The sequence below is a fragment of the Dermacentor variabilis genome, chromosome 10, assembly GCF_050947875.1.
Source record: "Dermacentor variabilis isolate Ectoservices chromosome 10, ASM5094787v1, whole genome shotgun sequence".
NCBI lineage: Eukaryota > Metazoa > Arthropoda > Arachnida > Ixodida > Ixodidae > Dermacentor > Dermacentor variabilis.
In genome coordinates, this window is record NC_134577.1 from 29,103,148 (window position 1) to 29,129,744 (window position 26,597).

The 26,597-nt window shown below is 44.2% G+C and overlaps 1 protein-coding gene and 1 long non-coding RNA gene across 2 annotated transcripts in view; both read left to right on the plus strand.

Annotated features, from left to right (window-relative positions):
• The window catches only part of LOC142560239 (uncharacterized), a 180,789-nt gene that overhangs the window by 54,843 nt on the left and 99,349 nt on the right, over positions 1 to 26,597 (plus strand). The gene's annotated exons all lie outside the window — the stretch shown is intronic.
• Positions 10,227 to 17,746, plus strand: LOC142560234 (uncharacterized). Its single transcript, XR_012823323.1, has 4 exons — positions 10,227 to 10,366; positions 11,835 to 11,870; positions 14,519 to 14,723; positions 17,408 to 17,746. It is a non-coding gene; the product is annotated as an uncharacterized LOC142560234 (long non-coding RNA).

The window sequence follows — 26,597 nt, forward strand, 5'->3', positions numbered from 1 at the left end:
GGGTATACGTCAAGGTTTTCGGCGAATACAATCTGCTCGTTTTCCCGCGAAGCTATACACCCGTGTTTGCGTCACGTGGGCCGCGCGCGGGTCCATTTTAGAACTGTCTGGCGAGGGCACAATCGCTTTCTTTTTCCATTGTGGTGCCTCGCGCTCGAGCGCTGATGGCCCTTCGGGGGCGATGAAGGCCCGATAGACAAGGGGAGTCACACATGTGGGAGAACCGGGTGGGAAGACGACGTACGTGTGCGCCCGCACGTGTGGCGCCGTAAATGGCTTAAGGTCTCTCTCTCTCTCTCTCTCGCGAAAACGAGCGAGAAAGCGCTCGAGAGAGCGGCACGGCCATAACGGTTCCGGCCCTCGCGGAACTGGTGCAAATCGGAGCGCGAGTCTGTGAATGCCCGATATTTCCCACTTATCGCCCCAACCGGAAGCGCGCGCTCGGGGAGGCCCGGCGCGCAGAGCCTGTGGCGTCCGCGGATAGAGAGAGAGAGAGAGAGAGAGAGAGAGAGAGAGAGAGAGAGAGAGAGAGCATGAACTGCAGCCGCGCGAAGAAGGGCGGAGAAGAGAGCGCTGTGCGGATGGGGTTCGCTCCTGCGTAACTTTGCCACTCGGCGAAGAATGAAAGCGCCCCTGGGGAACAAAGCCGGGAGGGTCGGAAGTGTGCGAGGAAGCGGAATCGGAACCTCCGGAAGAGATCAGGCAAATAGACATGTACGGAGAGACATGGATGTATAGACGAAAGGACCGCACCTAGGTTATTCCTCACGTTCAAGGCCCACATGCATACTTGTTTTTTTTTTTGTGTTTTTTTTTTGCATTATTGAGCTTCACTATCAAAGTCACTGTCACCGTCATCTCCTCTTCTTCCTTTTGTTTCATTTCCTCTTGCTGAAACACTGAATGATTAAATACACACATAGACCAATCTCTCTGATGTTTTCTTTTTTCTTCCAATCAAGCTCTCTCTCTCTCTCTCTCACTCTAGACCCTTAAGATTATTTAGAGTGAAGTATTGGTATTATCGGGATCCTCTTGCTTATCGCATGCCTTACAACTTGAACTAGGACCTCGTCGCGGTGACTCGCTTCGTTCGCAGGAATAGACACTGAATACTCGTTTGCTTTGTTCTCATATGGAAATGTTCCAGCAACTGCTTCTTTTTAATGCCTCTACGGCCAGACAACATGCAGAGCGGTCTATTCTGTCCTCCTGATAACGTATCCCGACATGCAGAACCCCGGCTATAACAAACCATATAGATCACGCTAGGATGTGCGCGTCTTCAGCTTCTCTCTCCGTCCTCACTTTCGGTTACGTATGCTTACAATATTAGCGAAATGCTATAGTCATGTCAAACACGTTACAAATCTCCTTCTCGTTATCGACATCGACGAGCCGCTGTCTTCGCCCGGAACACAGAAGAAACGATGGATGTGCGCACGGAACAGTACGGCGCGCGTTCGGCGCAAGTGCAACCGACCGGCAACAGTGAAAACGCATTGCAGCGAAGCTATAAAGGAGCGGGTATGCTGACAAGCTTCGCCACAGGCACATCGGCATGCTCCACTCCGATCGCCCTATAGTTAGACGCAAGCCTGCGATGGCAATTACTCCGAGAACCAACACTGCGACGGCAAGCGACGGCCGCGGGCGAGCACGTAATTAAAGCACCACTCCACATACCGAGAAGCTCGCCTACAATCTGCATGCATCCCTTTCCATCGCTCGTAACACACATACGCGCGCGCGCAGTGTACAGTGGACCACACGTGCCGGCGCGGACGCTCACAGCCGGCGCAGAAGTCATTAGCCAAGAACGCCAGCCAGAGCAAGACAAAACTGCTCGAGCCGCAACAAGCGGGCTAATGTCTTTCGCCGGCGACTGCAGCAAGAATAACGAAGACGCTGCATGCGCTGAGCGCGCGCGCGCACCTGTTGAGACTCCGTCGTATTTGCTGGGGTCCCCCCCTCCTAAATAGCGCTGACCACAGGTGGCCACAGCGAAAACGGCAACGGGCAATCTACTACATCGGCACCGACAGCCCGACTTCGATCCGCAGGATAGAAGCCTCGCACAGCGGAGGGCGGGCGGCGGTATAGGGAGAGAGCGGGGTGTATAAAGCCAAGACGAGCCGCGCGGAATGCTCGAAAGTGGCGGCGCGCGCAGGGCTTATAAGGCAATCGTGGAAAGCGAGATCGCGTACGTATATACATACGAGGCACGCGTACCGCGCGCCCACTGCGGTAACACGCATCTTGCGCATACGAGGCGTGCATGCTGCGAGAAAAGTGATTGAGGAAGTTTTCGCTGCCGAGTGGCGTTTGCGATGGTGCATGGGGGAACCGGCGGGGCCACACATGGACGCACTGTGAGCGAGCGCGATTTGTCAGGCACGCAGCAGCCGCGGTACCGCGGTACGCGCATGCATACGTACTACGTACATATATATATGTATACGAGCCGTTTTTTTGAGGCACTCGCGCCATGTCGGCAGAGAACGGTTCCTCTCCAATTCGGGCCGCTGCGCGATGCGAGCAGAACGAGATGCTGGATCAGGCGCATTGGTCGCTCCTCTCGTTTACGCTCCCTCCCCCCCACCCCCCCTCACCATTCGACCGCCAACCTCGTGGCTAAGCTGGCCACGGTATAGAGAGCCATAAATGAAGTCGCGCGCGCACCATCAATGCGTTGTCGTAAATCAGCGTTCCCGGCACCGCACGCGCCTCCGCGCGGTTCGTGTGCACGCATGTTACTTCTTTCGAAAGCAGATCACAAGTGGGTATGGGGAAGGAAGAGTTTACCCTCCTCTCATCTACTCTCTCTCTCTTTCTGTCAACATTCTTGAATTACTTTCTTGTGCCTGTAGTACACCTCACCAAAGTTGAGGAGGGAGTTCTTCGTCCCAGCATGTCCAAGCTTCATGTAAATGATAAAATCGCCGTCGAAGTTCAGCCATAGTGACCGGGGATTCAGGATAAACCACTCCTGGATTGAGAGAGAGCTACGAAAGCACGGAAAATTTCAGGGGATGATATGTGAAATTAATCACTTAAATCCTTAGCTGCGGATGTCGACACAATATCTCAGGCACTCGCTCAATATTGTTTGTCAAGTCATCGATATTCGAAAAATGACCCCGGCATAAATAGCTGCAGTCAGTGGTACACAAGGGTGACGGATTCGGTAAGTTGGTATTCCGTGACGCTTTCTTGACATTGGTGTGTTAAATAACGTTATCAGCAACTCATTCCGAGTTGTGTTAAGGAAAGGAAGGAAAGAGAAAAGCAGAAGGCAGGGAGGTTAACCAGAATAACATCCAGTTGGACCCTACACCCGGGGAATGTGTTAGTTGTGCTAACGTCAACAGAGAGTCGATGGAAATGCGGAACCCGCCACTGGTGTTTCGTAGCTCGGAGCGACGCAGCCATTAAAACTATGAGCGATAGTTACAGAGCATCGAATGTTACACCACCTCCTTGTGCTATGGAGGGTGTCACGGGGTTGCGCACGCTATACCTAAGCGAAACGTCAGGCTATGCTGCAAACTGAAGCCACGCTTTTTTTTATCTACTTCCTCCGAAACACGCCCGTATACATCTGCAGTTACTGTAGCGCTGGCCAGTCATTTCTTATAAGTGCAGGAAGCACCGACCTTTCTGTGTTCGGGTTTCATTCTCAGCGTCTAATTGATATTGCAGGCGAAGAACCGACCAGGAACATTAGCATAATCCAGGCAGGGGAAAAAAAAAGAAGAAAAGCAATTGGCTAGCGTAACAGGCATCGTTATAGGGAGTTGCGGACTTGCTTCTCTATGCACTCGAAGCAGTGTTACGCCCTTAGGGCATTAATTTAATAAAGAGAGAGAGAACGAGAGAGAGATGCGAATCGATACAGACGAGAAGGCAGGCAGACAAGCACGCCGCCGACAATCAAGGAAGTTCATCAAGCTGTCAGCGCGGAGAGCGCCAGGCTTTCAGGAGAAGCAGCCGTCGTCGTCCGTTCGTCGCGCAAACGGGACGACGCGTGCAATCTGCCGCACTACGCCGGGTGAAGCAAGGCTACGCCACGTCGACCCACTTGGTTACGGCGTCGTCGAGGTCGGTGCGCATGCGCGATACCCATCGAGAGACCACCATCGTCGCCGCAATGCGAGTCGAGTGCCGCGATACTGTAGAGAGTTCTATAGATTAGGGGACGCAGGCCGCTTGCGCAGCCTAGTCTAAAACTATCTAATGGAAACATGTTTTGCCATCGCTATACAACGGTATAGTGCACGCGTTGTGCTCCGGAACCTTCTTTACTTCGTGAAGGCTCCCGCCAAATTATACATGTACGCTTGAAAGCTTGACAGAGTGGGCTTGGGAACCTTTAGATAATACACCGAGGTTAGCAGAACATACGCGCTGCTTTCTCGGTTCCTGCGCCAGCGCATAGGACATCACTTAAACCTTGGCGAAGCTAAGTTATACTGTGGGACGCCTCGTTAGATAACTCGCAGACATGGTCGACAATTAAGTGCTCTAATAGTAATGACGCTTGTAGAAAAATCCTGGTTATCCTTTAACTGATGAGCGGAATCGTGGTACGAGGACAGATGAAGCGGTTAATGTCCTCAGGTCGGTGGCAGCGTATGGAACTTCGACATACGGGAGGTTCCGGATAAATGGACCGCCAATGAAAGAAGGGTTTGATCCAGTTACGGAAATTTCTTGTGGTTTCGCACTCGATGACCTTGCCACACGTTTCAAGGTTTGAAGTGCTTTTACCACTGAACTAAGAAAACGTCCAATGTTTTCTGCTTTCTCGGTATCGTTTTTTGGGGGGTGATCCTCGAATCGTAGAAACCAACGCGGGGCTCGATCCAACCGAAGACCTTGAGATTAAGAGCACCACGTTAAGCCCGACTGAGGTTTCACGGCATTACTTCCGTGACAGATGGCTATTTAAGTGAATATATAGTCATGTATGATTTCGCAGCATCGCAAAAAGAATGAAATTAAGATAAGTAAACGGGAAAGATCGATCAACGTATTTTGAATAAGCGTTCCTTTCACGTCGAATAGCATAAGAATAGAAAGGATGCTCCTGGCTCCAGACAGGTGTCGTCGCTCTAAACGCTACATAACGAAAAAAAAATTGGCAGTGACTTAGCTCGGCTATGCCAGGATATACGTAGCGAAAGCTAAGGCATATCATGGTTAGCCTTGATTAATCCTGATTGCAAGTCCAGGTTAGTATGGTGGTCTAGCTATGTTGCGGCGTTTAGTCAGTAGTGCGGCGCGCTGTTCGTCTGTTTCCTGGGCGATTCGTTTCCTCTTCATCTCGTTCCGATGTAGATTCCAGGCCTCCTCCTGCTTATGAGAATTGTCGCCGTCCATACTGCCGCCTCAATTGTGGTTGCGGCGCATGCGAGCTCTCCTTTTCAATCCTCCGACATGTTATCAGGCATGCGACGCAGCTGGCGAAGCGAGCGGAGGCGAGCGCAACGACGAGGAACGCGGTGTGACGTCATGTGCCCCCTCGGAGCACCGCCACAGCGAAGTCGCAAGTTCGCGGGCAGTATTAGCCGCATTAAAAAAAATGGAGGAGGCTTAAACTTCGCTTTTAAGAGTGGAACGCGGCAGCATTCAAAGCTCCCTGACTGTTTCTCACGCTTCGCGGCAACTGCAGCTTATGTAACCGCAACATTTAGCGGGAAACGCTGGCGGCGAACGCTATGCACGAGCGGCGAGATTTCTGGTAGAAACGCAGCCTCTTGCCTGCGCCGATCTCGGAGGTGTATATGTATATATATATATATATATATATATATATATATATATATATATATATATATATATATATATATATATATATATATATATATATTATTGTGGCACTTTCAATATGTCAGTCCGAGAAGATTTAACATAAAAAGCACGCGCTCGCGGTGTTTCGTTTCATGACATGTGTTTGTGGGCTGTCATTCTCAAAATTCCGAGCGATAACTTTGTCAACAACGTAAGGCAAGGTATGATGAACTTCAGTGAAAAAATGGCGTGGCAGTATAATCCACATATGCCGCACGGCATATAGCATACATGTATCTATGGCATCTAAACATATACGGAACCTCACCGCGATGACGACGGCGAAAATTCGCTTGGAGTGACCATAGGACTGCTATGTTCTGTATGTTGTATTCGTGATTAGAAAAAAAAGAATTAAGCACTGTTCGCTTCACTTTGCTGAGTGCTTGCAACCTCTGCCCTACGGGGCTATGAGACACTGCATTTTTTTTTTTTTTGCTTGCTTACGGGAGCGTGAACGCTTACGGGTGTATGGGAAATTGATGATGACAGTTTTTCTTCACGCAGAACAAAAATGAACGGAACCCAAGCAATGCACAGCTTCGCAGTAAAACGTGACAAGCCGGGTGCTTGCATAATCTGCGTCGATTTGTGCGAAAATTACTGAGAGCTACCGAGCTGCGGACTAACCAAATTAGCACGCTTCGCCCAGCTCAGTAACAAAAAGGAAAACAAAAACAAAAGAGATTAAGGGCGAACGAGTAATAACTTTTATAGAACATAGCTGCACACGTGGTGGCTATACAATATCGTTTTGGGGACCATCAGTTGTATAAATAAGTAAACATACACGTCATATGCGGACGGAGCTGCACCAAGCAACGAAGGACCGCAGCACGCAATGCATTGGCGCTAACGGCTCCGTACAGAAACAATCAATCTCTGTGTTAGGCCTCGCAAATACGCGATATTGGTCTCTGCGGTCAAGCGTTGCCAAGTAGCGAATACGCAATAGACGGGAAGTCGCAATACACGGGAACTGCAACGCCCAGAACAAGCGCCCAAAACGAAAGCAAAATAGAAGAGTAGGAGGGCGGGAGGGTCATAGCGGGAGGCCGCAGAGCCTGGTAAATTACATTCGAGGCATTGGCGTAAGGCGAAACTACAAATCAAAGGAAATAGCTGCGCGACAGCATGGGAACACGAACGTGCCCGAAAGTAATGGCGCGGACTCGCGGTTTGTCCGCTGAAAAGCACCCCACCCATGTACGTGAGATCGAAGAGCGCTGGTTATGAGGTATATAAGCTACAAAATAAATAAAGCGAGCTGTTTATTCATGCATCGCACGCGCGTTCGGTGGGAGGTCGGCAGATCATTTGTGCCCGAGTCATCAACGGTGGCGCAAGAAGAAAACACGGGCACCGTTTTGCAGTAAAAGCCTGAGCTCGCGTGCAGCTATATGTGCCTTGCACTACATAGACGGAGAGGAAAGTGGGTGCGTTGGACGCCAGGCGGGGCATCTTCGTCATCTTCGTCAGCGAAAGCGCAGTGGCTTTCATTTTGTGCAGTATGTTACGAGACGATACGTATCATACGTAAGGTGAATTATGTACAGCATACACCTGTACATGATACGTACGAAACATGAAATAAAACTATATAATAGAGATTTAAAGCGTCCGTATAGCGCGTTGCCCTTATGAAAATGACTGTTGAAAAGTTGTTGGCATATTGTTGACGAATTGTTGACTCAATAGCCTTTCAACAATACCTCAACAATTATTGAAACCACAGGCAATAATTCAACAGTAAAGTTGTTGGGCAGTTCACAACAAAAAAGTCGTTGACTAAATTCTGTTGGTATATTGTTGAATAGTATTGAGTCTTATTGAGCCATTGTTGAGCAGTTTTCAACAGTAAAGTCATTGACTAAATTCTCTTGATATATTGTTGAATAGTATTGAGTATTATTGAGCCATTGTTGAGTAGTTTCCAACAATAAATTCGTTGACTAAATTCTGTTGATATATTGTTGAATAGTGTTGAGTATTATTGAGCCAATATTGAGTAGTTTGCAACTATAAAGTCGTTGACTAAATTCTCTTGACATATTGTTGAATAGTATTGACTATTGAACCATTGTTGAGCAGTTTCCAACAATAAAGTCGTTGACTAAATGCTGTTAACTTATTGTTGAATAAAATTGAGTCACGAGCAATATTGAGTTTCGAAGTAAATGTGAAACACACGCACATATGTATGTGTGCGTCTTTTGCACATATATGTTGCTTTACTGATCACTTGATCACCATTGCATATATACAGGGTGTTGTTTCACGTTACTTGAACCATAGACGTATATACACGTGTTTCAGCTAACTTTACTCAGAGTTTAAAAATATGCCGATGCACCATAAGACGATGCGACCAAATGCATGTTGCTCACTCTTGTACGTGTCACGCTATTCTTGTATTTTTCCTAAGTAGCTAATTAGTCAAGAAAATTAGCCATTCTGAAGGAACAAAGTTAGGCGAAAAATTCGAATTAGAAAGCTCTAGAGCACTTTGCAAAACTTCCTATTAGGCAATTTCTTACTTTCTATCTATTAAGTGTTAGTGTTTTTCAGCTTACTGCGGATGCCCGTGAAATACAAAAAATATCACCTGACATATCCGCTTGCGCGCCGTGCTTGCAGCGCTCCCAAACGAGCATACCATCGAGCAGGGTGTGTTGCCGCTTAAAAGGCGACAGGGCAGTGACGAAGGCGTTGGCTGTGGTATTGACGCCAGCGACGTGCTTCCCTCGCTGCGGTTCATGATGGCGATAAGCAGACAGGTGTTCACACCGGTTAAATGGTATGTTTTCGTTTGTGCGCAGAAGGCTTAGGAGCAGTGCAATCACGACGCAGGCGGGCATATGTCACGTGGTGCTTTTTCTATTTCGCGAGCATCCGCAGTCAGCTGAAAAACAATAATACTTAACAGATAGAAAGACAGAAACTGTTTATTCGGACGTGTTGCCAACAGCTCTGCAACTTTCTAATTGGAATTTCTTTCCTAACTTCCTTGCTTCAGAAGTTGGTTAATTATGCTTGACTAATTAGCTAATTAAGCAAAAATACTCAAATAGCGCGACACGCTACATACCAAAGGGAGCAACATGCATTTAGTCGCGTCGTCATAGAGTTTATACACTCGGCCTAAAGTTAGCAGAAACACCCTGCATATATATATATATATATATATATATATATATATATATATATATATATATATATATATATATATATATATATATGCAGTTTGAGAAGACAAACGTCCCTACAAGCAGTGACAAACAACCGATGATTGGACACATCCTGCATTTCTATCGGCGTCCATTATAAGGGGCCAGTGCCCTGGCTGTGTTAGGCAATGGCATTGCATGCCTCCAGGTTAAATATGGTCAAGGTGGCGGAGAACGTTAACAAAATTCAAGTCTGGCGTTTGACGTGCCAAAACCATGCTTTGATTATGAGCCGCACCGTAGTAAGAAATGCCATATTTATTTTTGCCATCTGGGGTCCTTTAACCTGCACCGAACGCACAGTACACGGTCGTTTTTGCATTTCACCCCAATCGAAATGCAACCGCCGCGGCCGGCATTAGATCCCAAGCACTCGGGTTAGTAGAGCAACACCTCAGCCACTATGCCACCACGGTGGGTGCGGCGGAGAAAGGAGTGAACATCGTTTTTACAGAGTGCATTTCGCTTACCCGTTAGCGCGCTATACAGAACGAAACGAAAAGCTTGGCCGATATGTACGACATGGTGCTCATATTTCACATGGAGGCCAAATTCTTTTCTGTGACCTAGACGGGGTGCTGGCGAATGTGTTCAGAGTCTGCTCGGCCACCAAGCACAATCTGCGCCGCTATACGTTCTCGGTGACAAATCGCACAGCGCAGGAGCACACGCACAAATGTTTAAAGAATGGGACGACAGACCGCCTGCAGTTTGCCATGACGTCGAAATAAGAAGCACAAACAGCGACGTTTCTGTAATTTTCTGGTCAATAGTTCAGTTCGTATTGTTGCGGCACGCATTACTTTTTTTTTTTTAATCCAAACGACGAAAACTGTGCGCGCACAAATTAGCGCGGCGTTTGTGACGTTTGAATTTGGCGCCTTTTCCCGCGCATGCCATTAGCTCCGGCCGGTGCACTGCGTTACTGCGCTAAAGAAAGTAGTTCATCAAAGAAGCGAAGCAAAAACTTTTATACACTTGCAAACCGCAACAATTGTTCAGTAATAACATGAAATTACATAATTTGTTATCCAATAGTACAATTTATGATAATATAAGCGTGTGTTTGTATGAGTGTACATGTATGATTGCGCGTTTGCGCTGTTGATGCTTGGCGCATTCCGGCGAGTTCGTGCACGCCGTTTACGTGAGAGTTTCCTGCGTTTTCTGTGTTCTTTGTGTGCTTCGCTGTGACATCTTTGGAATGTTCCTGCGTGTTGCTCGCTTTTTATGGACTTGTTGCCTCGAAGATCGCCATGATCGCCTCCGACTCAGCGACATCAAGGGTGAGTGAGTGTTTCGAATTCCCCTTGTTCGTCCATTGCGACGCGGTGAACGGAAGCGGGGAAATGATTTCAGCGCTTGTGCGTGTCTTCCGCGCGCCTCTTTTCTAGTTTTCATTCCTAGTACTATCCTTCCGTTGCGAGAATGGGTTGTACAGCACTAGATTTGTGGTAGATAACGTGGAGTTTTGTCCTGGTTTAACTTTACACTCCGCTTGTGGTGGCGTAAGGCAGCTATGTGGTGCCACCTAAAACAGGGCATGTTGTACGCCATGATTTCTGATACGGTGTTCGAGCACCGATTGAGTTAGCCTTATTAATGAGCGCAAAACAATGCGACGTGAAACCATCCGATCTGTACTGTAATCGAAGATATTTCGTTTGCGCCACGCTAGTACAAGGCGTGTGAGCGAGCTTTCAGCAAAAAAAAAGAGGGGGGGGGGGTGCGGTGGGATTGGCGAAAGTGTATTCTGTTGCGCTGTTCCCTTCAGGATCGAGTGACTCCGCGGTGCTTCAAAGCTACTATCTGACACGCCGTGCGGCCGATGTTCGCGCGATCGGAAAACACAGAGGAGGCTGTCGCGCAATAATAATAAAGAATTTCAAGGGTGTACATGCGATACGTGAGATACAATAGGGGTGATGCCACAGAGTGCTGCGAAATCATCGACTTATACGCCTTGCCAACCGCGTGTGTTTTGTTTTCCCCCAGGTCGCGCGCATTCAACTTTCTTTTATCATCTTCTCCGTTCGACGCCATCGAGTGCTTCGCCCAAACGGCTTCGCGTAGGCGCTCTTTGCATTCACGGAAAGGCAGATTTCATGGCACTTCAGTAACTGATTTAACAATAGTTTTAAAATCAGTAAAGGAACGAGATGCCTGGCATATCTGCGTTGTCGTCCCACTGTGTTTCGAGGCGGCATGTATACGTTATCGGCAACATAAACATCAATAATTAGCATTGTTTCTTGTGACCATAGAAGTAGCTAGTTATGTCGAAAAGCTATTTTTGCTTTGAATCAGAGCACTGTAGAGTGAACAGATTGAAAGGGGAGCGCATCGTTGTGAACTAAATCACGACACTTTGCCACAAGCTTGGAATAATGCTTTGTCGAAAGAGCAGTTTTGTGAAATTCTTTCTTTGAGAGTAAGCAAAACTTCAGTAGCATCAGGTAGACGGGGAGTAAAAGAATGTTACACTGGTTTTATATGAAGGAGCTGCCTCTTATATGAGGCCATAACAGTTAAGTAGATGCGTGGAAATAATGTTTAAAGTTACTAGAGGAATGTGAAATAAATTTTTTGACAAGCTCACACTGCCATTGGCAAGAGCGGCCACACTTTAGTGTATTCAATGACTAGTCATTTGTATCCGTCCATTTATGTCAGCCTAATGGTCCATGTAGCTCTTTTGATTGTCGCTTTTGCTGCATCGTGGCTTCACGTTTTAATAGTGACATCTTTTTTCAGATTCAAAATGAGCTGGGAGAGGCCCCCGCTGGAACGGTAAAAGTGAATTCTTTGGCCATCCATTCTGTAGCGTCACGATGATCAAATACAGTGATACTGTGAAAATGTATTGCAGGAAGCAGAAAAAACAACAACATTGCTGATGCAACTGCAACGCATTTGCTCCAGTCATCAATTGGCGCAGAGTGCCTTCATTAGGAGACATGGTGCCTTTAAGCACTCAGCTTAAAGACTTTGCAACTGCACCGGGACTGGGAGTGAATTTCAGTGCCACTTGTGAACATATTAAACGCAGAATGTGCCTTTTTCAGTGTATATGCCTGATATGAGAGGGGCGTTCAGAAACTTAGTGTGGACATTAGTGGTCTGCATGAGTGCACATCTTTCTAGTTTTACCAGAACGAAGGTATTATGACCTATGTCATACAGCAGTGCACAGCTAGAGGTATCAAACCAGAACAGCAGCACTCCTTGAGAAAGTTGGCTGAAAAAACGAGCAGTGATCGAGGCTTTCTACATTTCAAGGGCCAAATTCCAAAAAAGGTTGATGTCGAGCTGGACGGTGTGAAGTGCCGGTCACCACATGCTGTAGCCAGCATGGCATTTTTAATCTCCTTGGCATTATGTCTCGTTAAGATACAGAAATTGCATCACTGCTCATAAAGAAATTGGAAATTGGGAGGTTGAGGGGAAGTGGAAGGGCTCCCCTCTGGAGCAGCCAGTGCATGCCCTTTGCTATACTGATAATCCTACCTTAATGAGAACCAGTGATGCATGTTAACCTATTACGCAGCCAAGTGCATTCCTTGTTTTGTATTAAGGGGACACTAATGACACCTTAAATGAATTTAAAATAAAGCATCGTCTTAAATAACTACTTCTGTAACTTTCTTGGTAGTTGTTTGATTATTAGAGAAAATAAAGCTCAAAGTTCAATTTTCTGAGTATCGCCCCAAAATCTTTGTGCTGACACCTCATTGTCACATCATGGATTCCAAGTATTTTTTCAAACTTGGGCTGTATTGGTTCTGTAAAAGTTCTTGGCGCTTTTTATTTTGGGTTTTTGGAATACGATGAAGAACATCTTTATTTGTAAAAAAAATTGCTACACCTCAACAGACATCATCAAAATCCATGACGTCACAGCAAGCGGGTGTGGTAACTTCAAAGCAGCACTGCCACCAATCTTTCCTCTTGCTGCTTTTACAGTTTACTCAGCCTCTTGTCACGGTATGAGTGAATCTCTTGAATTGTAGGAAGGTCATGTACAGATACATCTAAAATAATTTTTCTCTTTAGTGCTTTCATGCTGTAGTTGCTTAGGTGTGTTGGCACAGCTCCGCTAAGCACGAGGTCACAGGATCAAACAACCGCATTTTGATGGAGGTGAAATACAAAACTGCCCAGGTACCTTGCAGCCTGATTTGGTAAAAATTAGTCCAGAGTTCCCCACTAAGGCGTGCCTAAACATCAGATTGTCGTTTTGGCACTTAAAACGCCAGAATTTAATTAATTTAATTTTGCTTTAGTGCTCCTTTAAGCTGTAGAATTCATGATCTTTGCAAAAACTCATGCTCAAAGTATTCTCCATAAAGATTAAATAAACAGTAGATATAAGTGTCTATTCATATTTTGAATTGTGGTGATACGTGATGACTATTAGAACGGTGGTACAACGAGACAGACAGAATTGTAATACAATGTATGACGGCACGATGATGCACACCGAGGAAATGACCGAGTCTCCCTAGAGGTCCCTGATATGGACATCAACTGACTGTCCACAAACTTCTGAGTTCACTCCGTGATCTTGTGCAGCCTGTGCTTTGCGAGTCGATTAATTTAATTGAGGTGGTTGTTGGCACATACTGTCCTTGCAGCTTATGTACATTTCATACAGTGGAGTGGAATCTCACATATTGCTTCTGCAGCACAGCAAGCTAACGTGACGTGTAGTGGTAATCTTAGTAATGATCGACAATCATGTCCCTCTTTGAGCTCCTAATGCTGCTTGCCAACACAAGCAGCAGCAGTTGCCCAAGATAGCGGGAAGGAGATTCATTGAAAAGTGGCATATGCTCAAGGTCGCATACCCAGTCACCCAAGCTGTTCCAACGGTTGATTTTGAACTCTTCCCTCAACATAGCCCAATCTCCCCATTAGACCATGGACTACCTATTGACACAAATGGATGGGAAAATAGAGACAAACACCTGAAAATATGAAGTATCCTAAGAATGGTAATCACAATAAATAGTACTAGATGTGCATTAGCGCAAGCTCTTGGGCCAGTTGGTGCATGATAAACTTGAAAAAGGGGGGTACCAGCAAAACAAAGGACGCGCACACACGTAAAAGGCGTTAGACAGGGACGGATGCTGGTCCGTCCCAACGTCCGTCCGTGTCTAATGCCGTTTCCTTGTGTGCGTGTCATTTGTGTTTCGCTGGTACTCCCCTTTTTCAAGTTCTAGATGTTTGGATACTTTGGTTTATTATTCTTTTTTGTGCTGGATTGTTTTTCTGAAACATGTGGCGTCCAGACAGCATAAGAAGCTTGTAAGAAGTCAAGTTTAGCAATCTAGATTTGCAACAGGTACTTTTGTAATTTATTTGCAGTAGGGCTGTTGTGTGAATGTGCTTGAAAGGCTTAAAACTGTTTTGCTAACATTTACTTAAACATGCAGGTTCACATAGGTTGAAGGAGTGCACATTGAGAAGGTTATCCTGGCACAGCTTGCCATGGCCTGCCATGGTGGACCAGGAAAGTTTGCAAGGGCCTTGCTTCACCATGTGTTCACAGAGGAGGAGCTCATGGGCCATTTGGGCTTTGGAAATAACACCAAGGGGCAAAAAAGGCTCTTGACCCCACCAGGGTCAGTGCTGTTATAGGCAAGTACCATATATCCTTTCTGGTTGCATTTTTACATTCACATTTTTTTCTAAGATTATGAACTTGCCATTGGCATAACAAACGACTTTCAAGTAGCCCGTGTGTTCAGTTGTGTGCAACAATAGCCTACTATTTGGAATGACTGTTCATACGATCTTAAGTGCGTAATGCCGCCATACTCAAATGCTTCTAAAATTTAAAAGCTGCCTTCACTGCTGAAAGTTTTTAGTGGCTCCACCACATAAAATGAGCTGCATTTGCGCATTAGCAGTGTTACTTGGCTGTCATTGCAAGGAATAGTTGTCTGTGAAGCACGCTCCAAATCTATTGGCATGGAGGACATGTTTAGTTAGCCTGAAAATGTTATTCTAATACGCGAATTGCGGAGAAGGTATGCTCAAGTGTGGTTACTGCTCAGCTCGAGCAGGAGCATGTTCACCAAATTGCAGAAGTCAAAACAGCTCTCCAGGTTCTGAGATGTGAAACAGTAGTTTCACCAATTTTAACTGACCACATCGAATTAAGGTTGCTCCTATATTGAAGGAGGTCCATGTGATGCCAGACAGCAGCCTTTTAGCAGAGGGAACCTGAGTGGTGTGGCAATTTTCTTTTGGTTGTTTCAATCAAAGAAACAACAGGGACAGAGTTGCAAGCATTGCTGTCAACAGTACTACGTTTAGTGGGCGCTTACTCATTCTAAGCACTTAACCTATGACTTGTATTTATTAATGCACACTTTATCACTTTGTATTCTAAGATATGAAAAAAATATTTATGTGGCTTTTCCCCATATACTTCAATAAATTGAGAATAGGATCTTGGGGCCTAATGTATAAAGCTTCTTACAGACCATCGGACATGTTCACTACTCCCATTCTGAAATTGTTAGAATTGATTCCTGCTTCCTTACTTCACCTACCTGTTAACAGGGTTATTATGAACCATTGCCAAGTAGATTATGGGCTTAAATTAATCAAAAAGATGAATGGGCTTTTCTGTCGCTCTTGTTTAGCCCGTTGAGGATCACATTTTGGGGAGAAATATGCCTCTCTAATTTAGGAGTTATATATTTTTTGTGGTGTGCAAATGCTCAAAACTTTCGAATTGAATAGTGTCCTATTCAATTTAGTCTTTGAGTGGTCACTATTTGTAAGTGCGAGTATTCTAATATTTCGAAACACCAATAAAACATGAAATTTGAGCCAAAGTACAGTAAATTTTCACCTCCAATAACATAGCGTAGACATAAAATGTAAGAACTTGTAATAGCAGACCAGGCTACGTTACTTCAGTAGCTGTGCTTTAGAGGCTTTACAGCAATCATTTATGCTTACTGAAGAGTCCTGTGCATGTGAAGAAACTTTCTGCTGCTCCATTTGTGCTTTTAATAAACAGCTTTTCATAACATAACAATGACAGAAACTTGCTAACTTTAATAATACTAGGATGTGAGCCTCATCTTACATTAATTGTGATATCAGCTGTTCATTATTCAGAAGCTATCCATTATTTGATTTGCTTCTAGCATTTTTCGGTTCAGCCTCAAAAATCACTTTTCGCGCACCCTTAATATTTTTATTGCAGATTTAAGTTCTTCAGAGTGACATTCCGAGAAAATAAACTGGTAAATAATATTTTTAAATAACAATAAAGTGGCAATACCATTTCAGTATTTGCAGTTTTACATGTTTTATTTTTTTATGCAGGATAAAGCAGCATAATTTTTTTTGTGTAATGAAACTTACAAAAAACTTGTGGCAACACTCCCAAATTACTGCAATGACAGACACCAAGGAGCTAGGTGAAAAATCAGTTTTGGAGAAACCCAAGGAGCGACACCACTATAAGAATATTTTCTAGAAGTCTCAGAAGGTTGCAGCACCTCCAGTAGGATGCTAGGCAACACTTTATTCTGAAAAGGCAAATTTTTTTCAGAACGTTCCATCACAGCCACAGATGTACGGCAGTGAACCCTAAAAGGGTTAAAGAAGTCAGTCCTATGGCATATGGCTCTTAAAAGACGGCATTTCTTCGTCTCTGTCACATTCTGCATGTGTCATGCTAAGCAGCTTGGTGCACTACACGGAATCCTCATTATAACAGTAATTCAGTCGTCGAGGCAGAAAACATACTTCACTGTAAGCAGTGTCTTCTTTATTGTAGAAAGTCTTAAGTCATTGTAAGGCGAGAAGTACATTCCGATTGCATGTGAACTCAGGAAACCTAACATCAAATGAAGCTACACTCAGTTGTAGTGACATGACAGTATTGTATTTGGAGCATGGAAAAGCACAGTGAAGTGCAGCAAATTTTAATTATGAAAGTTATAAGAAATAATTTTAGTTGTCAGTTCAGGTTTATTTATGAACGACATGAATTTGTTTCACCATTTCGTTTCTCGGCAAGCAAAGCTCACATCTTTGACATTGAGGATATTCATAAAGTTATTTTGCTACAGTGTTTTGTTCCTCTTTGCCCTTTCCTGCATTTGACACTTAGTGGAGTCCTGTGCCGCACTGAATAAATTTAAATGGTCATGCTGTAAAGCTGTACCCGTGGAAAGTTGGAATAAAGCAACACAAATACATAAATCAATTTCGTTATAACGAGGGCAGATTGCATGCCATTCTTTTGCATGTGGAAGTTGCTTTTTAAAACTTGTTCTGGCTTCTTGTTTTTGCAGGCTTCACGTGTCGCAAATTGCCTGGTACCAACATGCCCTATGTAAAGAACTGTGGCCTCGCTTCTCGCATGGGACCAATAACCTCTCAAGAGCCCAAGTTGGACAGCTCAAACCAAAACACAAGTGTTGTGCTTTTGTAACTCTCGACATTTTTATGTTCTGTGTTAGTCTCCTGAAGGGCCCAATTTGGATTTCTCAAATGAGCTTACAAATGTTGTGCCTTTCTATGCCTTCACATTTTTATGTTAATTTTATTTATGTTAATTGTGCTAGTCTCCTGAGAAGTCCACATTGGATTGCTCAATCCAGAATACAAGTGCTGTGCTTTGTTATAGTTCACTACATTTTTATGTTAGTTTTTGATATGGTTCTAGTAAGGAAAGTGTTTCCTTATTAATATATTTTTTAAGTATCTTAAGCCATTTCATGCCAAACCACCCAATTTTGTCAAGAACTGTTCCATTATGGCAAACCATTTCAAGTTTGCTTGATTTTGAGTAGGTACAATGAGGAAATTTGCTTTCGTACATACACTTGAGTCATTCCAGGGCAACCAACCAACGTTTTTTTGACCATCACAGATATAGTTGAAGCTCCAAACTCTTGCTCCCCATTTATTTTCCTTCGGAAAAAATTTTTTGAACTTTGGCAAAAAATTTATTGTTCTTGCCCAGCTAAGCTAGAAGGCACTGATACACGTTTCTTCTGAAAGGGAAATTGTATGATCCAAATATTCAGATGGTGTTCATGTCAAGAGACTGAAGTGGTGTGAGTGCCAAAATTTGCAAAGTTTGAATTTTCTTCTAACGTAGGGAAATACAGAAGGCACAAAATAAATATAAAATCAGACTGGTTGACTTGGGATAGGTGCAAGATATTTCAAGCCTTGGAGGTTCAGTTGATCAGCTAAAAAACTGTAAAGTTCAAATTTTTTGCAAAAAGCTTCGTGTTGAAGGTAAAAAATTAGCTTTGGTGGTTGGCACAAAAGTATATGTCGCCCATCGTTACACAGCCCTACATGTCTGCTATACATGTGACAAGTAACAAAAAGGTATTATTCTTTAAGTGCGATAAATTATTTTTTATAATCTTCATTTGTGGATCACACATACAGCATAAATATAGCATAAATATATGAAGCCATGTCATCTAGTAAGGAAATATTGTTAATATAATTAGCCACAAGAACTATTCAACAAACTGACTGCCTTTTTTATCATTGCGAAGGCAGGTGACGTCAAGTGCTGCAGCTGCAGTCTCAATTCGTATTTTTTTAACATGAACGCAAGAAGTGGTTGCCAATGGTGTCTGACCACATCAGACTAAACATGGCACATATGACTTTTATAGATGAGCATGTTCCGGCTCTGAAACAGTGGTAGCAAACAACACCACAAGAATTTGTTCGTACTCATGTAGGTTTTCAGTCCTAATTATGAAGGTGTTTTCTACTTGCATCATCATTGGGCTTCAGGGAGCAGGGCACAAAGTGTCCTGCTCCCTCTATGTTGCATTGCACTGCGACATGCCCTTTAAAATGCTTTGTATAAACAACATCAGCGCTCTTTCTGGATTTACTGTCTACATAATAGCTGATATTTCTTTTTGTAAACTGCACGAACCATATCTTTTAGCACTGCAGGATTCCCTCACGTATTTAATACGTACGATGTCTGTTAGAAAAGTATTTGACCTTTTTTTGCAAACACCTGATGAATATGTAACAAGTGCGTTTTCATCAGCCGCCCTTGAACCTTTGTGCGCATGCACGAATTTTTTCCTGCCTGCCAATAGCGTGACTTGCTAGGACGCAGCATTTGAATGAGGTAGTACACAGTGCTCTCGTCGGTTTTTTATTGCAAGGAAAATGGCGGAGTGACTGGAGCAGTGCTACGGCATCAAATTTTGCCAGAAACTGGGCGACAGCCAAGTGGAAACCATTCCGAAGATTCAGACTGCTTTTGGTGACTATGCTATGAGCAGCACACAGATTAAGGAGTGGTACAACCAGTTTAAAGACGGCCACGCATCGGTGGAGAGCGAGCCACGCTCCAGTCGGCCATCAACATGCCGAAATGACCAGGTCATTGCCAAAGTGAACCCCGTGGTGATGCGGGACTGTCGTGTGACTATCCAAGAAATTGTGGAAGAGGTGGGCATCAGCACATTTTATCCACATTCCATTATCACTGAAGATTTGGCCATGAAGAGAGTTGCACCAAAATTCGTTCCCAAGCTGCTCATGGTGGAGCTAAAGCAACTTCGTGTTGAAGTCTCACAGACATGCTGGATTCCACAAACAGTGACCCCAACTTCATGAACACCATAATCACTGGTGACAAGTCTTGGGGGTATGTTTACGACCCGGAAACCAAATCCCAGTCATTACAGTGGAAGCATTCCACGTCACCAACCAAAGACCGCTAAGTGCGCATCAATGTTAAAGTGTTGCTGACTGCTTTCTTTGACTCCCGCAGTGGTACACCACAGGTACGCACCACAGGGTCAAACAATCACTAAAGACTACTACAGGGATGTCCTCCATGGTCTATGTGATGCTGTGTGGCGCAAGATACCGAAGTTGTCAACAGGAAATTGGCGCATCCATGACGACAATGCTTTTCTCGCACTTGATTCAGACTTTTTTGGCGAATAACCAGACTCCTGTAGTTCGACAGGCTCCTTACTCTCCTGATGTGGCCGCCTGCGACTTCTGGCTGTTTCCCAAAATCAAGAGGCCATTGAAAGAAGCGCGATTTCAGACAAGAGAAGACATGGCTGCAACAACAGCTGAGCTAAACTCCGTTCGGAAAGAGGCCTTCTCGGAATGCTTCAAACAATGGCAGCACTGCTGGGAGAAGTGACTGGAGTCCCAAGGTGACTACTTTGAGGGTGATTAGGTTTCCAACGCTCCAGTTATGCCAGTTTTTTTTTTCTTCAGCCAAAGGTCAGATACTTTTCTAACAGACCTCGTATTGATAGTTTATGTGCAATGGCTGTATGGTTTACCTGGCCCACACCAAACACAAGCCTCGTTGCGTTAGAGCATGTGGCCCTTGGCAATAAAATGCAGACCCTAACACCGCTTCTCTGTCATCTGTGTGGAGACAAAGCCAGCTTTGTCGTGTGCATTCCTAGCCAGCCAGTGTGCGCACATCCGAGAAAAGTCGGTGCTGACAAAATTTCAAAAAAGAATTTCTCGCACTTAAAAATAATGCCTTCTTTAACTTAACACATGCATAGCAGACATGTAGAGCTATCTAATAATGTATCATTTTTTGGCCAACTACGAAAGCTGTTTTTTCCTTCAACATGAAGCTTCTTGCAAAACATTAGAATTTGTTTTTTTTTTACAGGCGATCAGCTGAACCTTCAAAGCTGCACATATTTTTTTGCTATACTATGTCACCTGGGCTACCATTCTGTATTTAAGTTCTGTCCTGTGAATTTTTCGTTACGAAAAAATCTAACGGATTGCAATTTGACTCATCTTTGCCGGTGCCAAAAGCAATTGAAGTATTCAAATATTTGAAAAATTGTCTATTTTGGCAGTTGCATCACTTCACCGTATTTCCACGCACACCATTTGAAGGCCTCTATCAATACAATGTGCATTTGAAAAAGAATGTTGATTGATGTCCTCTAGCTCAGCTGAGCAGGAAAGCTAAACTGTCACCAAAATGCTACAAAATATCTGGCAAAAATTAATAAAAGTGGGTAACGAGTTTTGAACTCTATAAACACATGGCAATGTTTCAGCTATATGTGTGGTGTCAAAAAAACACTGGTCGATTCGGCATGGAATCGCACACTGCAAGTGCATCTGTGCCATTGTCAGAGTTCAGTAAAAACTGCATTTTACATAGCTTTGTAAACATGGTTTATTGCTATCTAAAATACATGAGTAAAAATTAATAGGTATAAGTCGGCTTAAATTTAAAATGCAACAAGAAATCTCCGGTAATGGCAATGATGTACCTTTCATGCTTGCATGAAACCATATCTTTTTCTGAATTCTTTCATTATTTTTTTGTGACAGTGAATAAAATTGAACTCACAAAAGGAGTAACTTTGTTTTATTCCAGCACATCACTAATAGTTTTTTTTTCATATAAAAATCTGAAGTAGTTAATATGAATAAGTTGCTTGATATGGAATGACCTGCGCAGGAACGTTATCATGGCAGAAAACGCAACTGTATCATGCAACAGCAATGCAGCATAATAAACTGCTCCCATAAGCATCGCTTATGTGATTGCCATATTTCAGAAGTATGTAAGGTTTACTGAAATTGGCACACACCATTCAACCAACAAATAAGGATTGTGCAGTGGTCCTTTTTCAGTTTTACAGATTTTTTAAAAGTTGTCTGTGCCAGGTAGCATAATTTTTGTTCTTGAGCTGGATTATTCAGAGGTGGACATTACTAGCACAAGAAATGGAAACATTAAACTGATTCTCATAAATTTATTAATTCACTTAAACATCACGGCACATATTTCAGTTTGCAAATTGTAGCCAGTGAGGTTGAAAGACATATTCACTTGAAATTAATTTCCAGGATGACACCAGTTGCGAGATTTTTTCAGAAATGTGAGAGATATACATGGGCATTCCGGTTACTTTTGTGCTTCAATGCATAACAGTGCGTTTTGTTAACAAAAAAGTGCTACAGCAGTGCATTTCTACAGCCAGTTTGATGGCATGTGTCTCGTTACTGGTGTCATTCTGGAAGTTTGTTCTTAGTGCATACACCTTGTAAAATTACCGTCTACAATTCGTAAAAACTTTATTAGGAACTGAGTTTTTCTTAATCAGCTGACTATGGTGTCTTGATTTCTCATGCAAGTAATGTTTGGCACTCTGTATCTAGAATTATGTTAGCTGCAACAGTCCGTGTTTAATAAATTCCATGAAACTTAAAGATAACCACCCTGCATATCGGGTCTCATTTGATTGCTGTGGGCTCAAGCAAATCGTGCCATGGTAATAGTACCACTGGCTCCCTAATAGAGAAAGCAAGTACCTTTTTTGAGTGCTCTTATTGACAGTCATATCAGTCTGCTTCTAGATTTATTTATTTAGGTATTTATCTTTTTAAATTTATTTCTTTTGGGAAATGTGTTTTACTTGAGGGCCACACAGACTACACCTTCAGTATTCAATTTTGTTATGGTGTCAAGCTGCAGGAAGTTTGTACTGTGCAATAGTTTTTAAGAAGTTTCTGATGTTCTCAAACTACAAATGGTTGTACATTTACACAGATGTTTGGTTACAAATAAACGGTTGACCTAGAAAAATGGTTTTTGTCTGCATCAGTTCAGCACTCTTGATTTTGTGGAGGACCATTCACTCTGACAATTAAAAAATGTTGCATAACAGTACTGCTAGCAGTTTTGCAATATGTTTTATTACAGGCAATCTAGGAGCATGTTTTGAGCCCAGGGTGACAGAGGCCTGCGATACAAAATGGCTGTATTTAAATTTTATCCCTATCCTCTCACAGCAAACATACCCACGTGACATCAAAGGTAATTATATGCAACATAGCTCAGCAGTATTTTAAGGTAAGTGCAGGTTTAAACTGCTAAATACCCACTGGGGCATAAAGGGATTTCAACATAATTTGTGTTGATGTTCAACAGATCTGCAACAATTGTTCCATGGGCTTTCAATATTGACGAACAACACATTTCAACAATACGTCAATGGGCTTTCAATTTTGAGACTAAACACATCTTCAACAATGCTTCAATGGGCTTTCAACATTGACAAACAACACATTTCAACAATACGTCAATGGGCTTTCAATTTTGAGCTTCAACAATGCTTCAATGGGCTTTCAACATTGACAAACAACACATTTCAACAATACGTCAATTGGGTTTCAACATTGACAAACAACACGTCTTCAACAATGCTTCAATGGGCTTTCAGCATTGAAGTACACCATAGTTTCAACGATATGCCAATGATCTTTCAAATTGAGAGGCCACAATGATGTTTCGAGTGAATGTCGCGGGCCAATTATCAACACTTGTCAACAATTTCCTCAATGATGTTTCAACAATTCCCCAATGATCTTTCAAGGTCATTTGTTGACGTTGAACAATGATACGTCAATAACCTTTCAACAATTTTTTTTGTAAGGGTGGCGTTTACAGAATATAACGGAACATTGGACACGTGGATGGCAAGAGTAGCATTGGCAGCGACATCGTGTGGTGATTTGATCAAACCACAAAGTGTCAGAAATGGCTCTGTTTTGCTTCTTTGCTTCATGTTGCACTCATCGAAGGAAAATTTTGGAAACCCCACTCTACATTCGTGACCACGGTATACTACTGCTGTCCTTTTTTTAGACTATAAACTGAATAGAACATAGCCCATGGTGACAATAAAGTTTTGCCATCAGGTGGTGCCGTCCCTCTCAATGTTCATGTCTACGTTTCCGATAATTGCGTGATCGGCTTACGGGTCAGCTAAAATTATGATAGATAAACAAGATAGATCAAATTAGATGCCTTCCTGCGTTTTTCTTTCTTTACGCTGGAGCCCCGCATAGCCTTGTCTGAACACAGTTATACCGGTACGAAGCGTACATTATCGTAGTACATTATCGAGCGCAGTACATTATCAAGCTACTGTATAGCGACCATTGCATATACAAGCCAGCTATGCAGGATCTGTAAAAGCATATAAAGACACGAAAGTTTCGTGGGCATGCATATATTGGTTTGCCTAGCGCTCGTTTTCTACGTAGCGAGTTTTTGTCCGCGTCTCTCGTACTCTCGCATACTTACCAGAGCTGCAGCCACTGACATAGTTTTAAGCATACACTAGTATCAATCGTTACGTTCGAATGATTTCCAGATGCGATTACTTCCCTCAGCTGCTACGCTTACTTTCGTTGTGGGACTGTTTCAGATTACGAAAGACCCCCTTGGTATTCCGCTGGCCGATTGATACGGATTGCCGCATGCAAAGTTCTTTATGACCTTCGAACAAGGACGACATCTCTCAATGCAGAAACATCAGCCTTGGCTGTAAGCCACTACATAGGTAACTCGGCACTCTCCCTCACCCTCTCTTCTTTATAACCTTCTTTTTGTTTCCAGCCGAAGCGAGGTGCAGATATCACCACTTAACCTACCCGTGAGCTCTGCATATATTGAGTCTACACATACGGGCACTGCTTATAAGCCGTGCATTCAACGAGAGTGTGTATGCCTATGCGCATAGGTCGCGTAACTCTCTCAATGCGCGCGCTTCACTTCTCTTGCGCGACATATCTATCACCGAGCGTATCTGTTACGTACATTCTTTGTGACGCTTCACTAATTTAGGGTTTGTCTTTGTTCCTATTCTCACTGTCGGTGCGATGTTCGCGGTCGTTGTTCTACTATCCTTTATTGTATGTTGCGCCCCCCTCATTCCTTGTCCTTTCCGTCTTCCTATACTCGATTTCTGTGTGTCTTCCCATCCCTTCGTGTAGAGCATGCATGTGTGCATTGCGCCACTTACCGGTGGCCGTTGCCGGCCTACTCCTTCCCACCCTTTCTGTCGCCCCGCATATTTTCGAACCAAGTGATATCGTAAAGGCCTTCAGCACGCTCTCTCTCTCTCTCATATATATATATATATATATATATATATATATATATATATATATATATATATATATATATATATATATATATCTGTGTGTGTGTGTGTGTGTGTGTGTGTGTGTGTGTGTGTGTGTGTGTGTGTGTGTGTGTGTGTGTGATGGGAAAGGCTGGGAGGTTCACCGGATGAGATTCTGCTTTGCTACCCTGCACTGGACGATGGGTAAGGCCAAATGAAAGGCGGAAAAAACAGCGCACAGAAAAAGCAAACTAACATATAGAGCATCTGCAGCTGGGCGGGTCGCGATGGCCACTGGAGTCTTGGAATAGGGACCCACCCTGCACCGCTTCCTTCCGCCATTTTTTTTTATTTTTTTTTATTTTTTCCTCATCAATAAATGTTTATTCCTCCTCCTCGATAACATTTTCTGAGACGACAATTCTGGAACCGCCCATGACCACGTCCATTGCTGGGGTCTCAGCCACCGTTCATAGTTATCCTATTCGCCCTCCTTCGAGCACACAGTGTTCATTTTCTCCCTCCTTCTATTGCCCCTTTCCCTTAACCCCAGTGTATAGGGCAGCGAACCGGATGCTCGTCTAGTCAACCTTTACAGACATGCCGTTATATAGCACTGAAAACTTGACAGATGTGACGAAGAATCATTCGAGACGGAGAGATGCAGAAAGTGCAGAAGAAAACGCAGTGGTCAGCGGTATCAAGGTGTTATATATCGCTTCAGCGCCACACGCTCTCATTTGCCGAAGGCATCTCTCCTAAACTGTGGCACAGTGATCTATCGGGTACTCCCGTTTCGGGTCGTTGTCTTTTGTCACTGCAGAGGCAGAAAAAAGAAAACGCGTCTGCATCCGAGACGCCACTGAAGTGGCCGGCCCGTCCATTCCTGACGCGACCTCCTCAATGTCGGCGCGACCCATTCATCTGACCGTTCTGAAAGCCAAGAACGTGTCACGAGGTCGCGACGCCCTCCCTCTCTTTCCAGCCATTTCTAATCAGTCTCGCAGCGCGCAGAAGACGACGACGATGTCGGCTTTCCAGAAGGAATACGGCGTACGAGCGACTCGCCGGCGATACCACGAGGACGAGGACACGCACACACACAGATACACGCACGCAGACACACACACGCGCGCACACGCACGCACAATCTCGTCGCCACAGCGACAGCATCGCTATATGGAGCTGAACACCCTAATCTACGGCGGCATCGCGGGCGCATTTGCCGGGACTTTTGCTTGCGTTTCCTCGGCCGTGGAACCAATTAGAATCGAGAAGGCAGTCCGGCGACGAAGGTGGGAGGCCTGGAGAGAGCAGCGCGCGTACGTTATCGGAGCGTTTGCAAACGCGCGCGCTACAGATCACAAATACGCGCGCCGGAAAAAAGCCGAGAGCGCCGGAGCGATGATTAATCGCTTGCCCCCGAGAGCTCGCGATAGGGCCCTATTCCTCACCGTCTCGCCACTGTAGTGGCCCAGAGAAATTCAGATTAGGTTGGGAGAGGGAGAGTGGAGAAGCGTAGGAGCTATGAAAACGAGAGAAACAGAGATCGTCAGATAAGGAA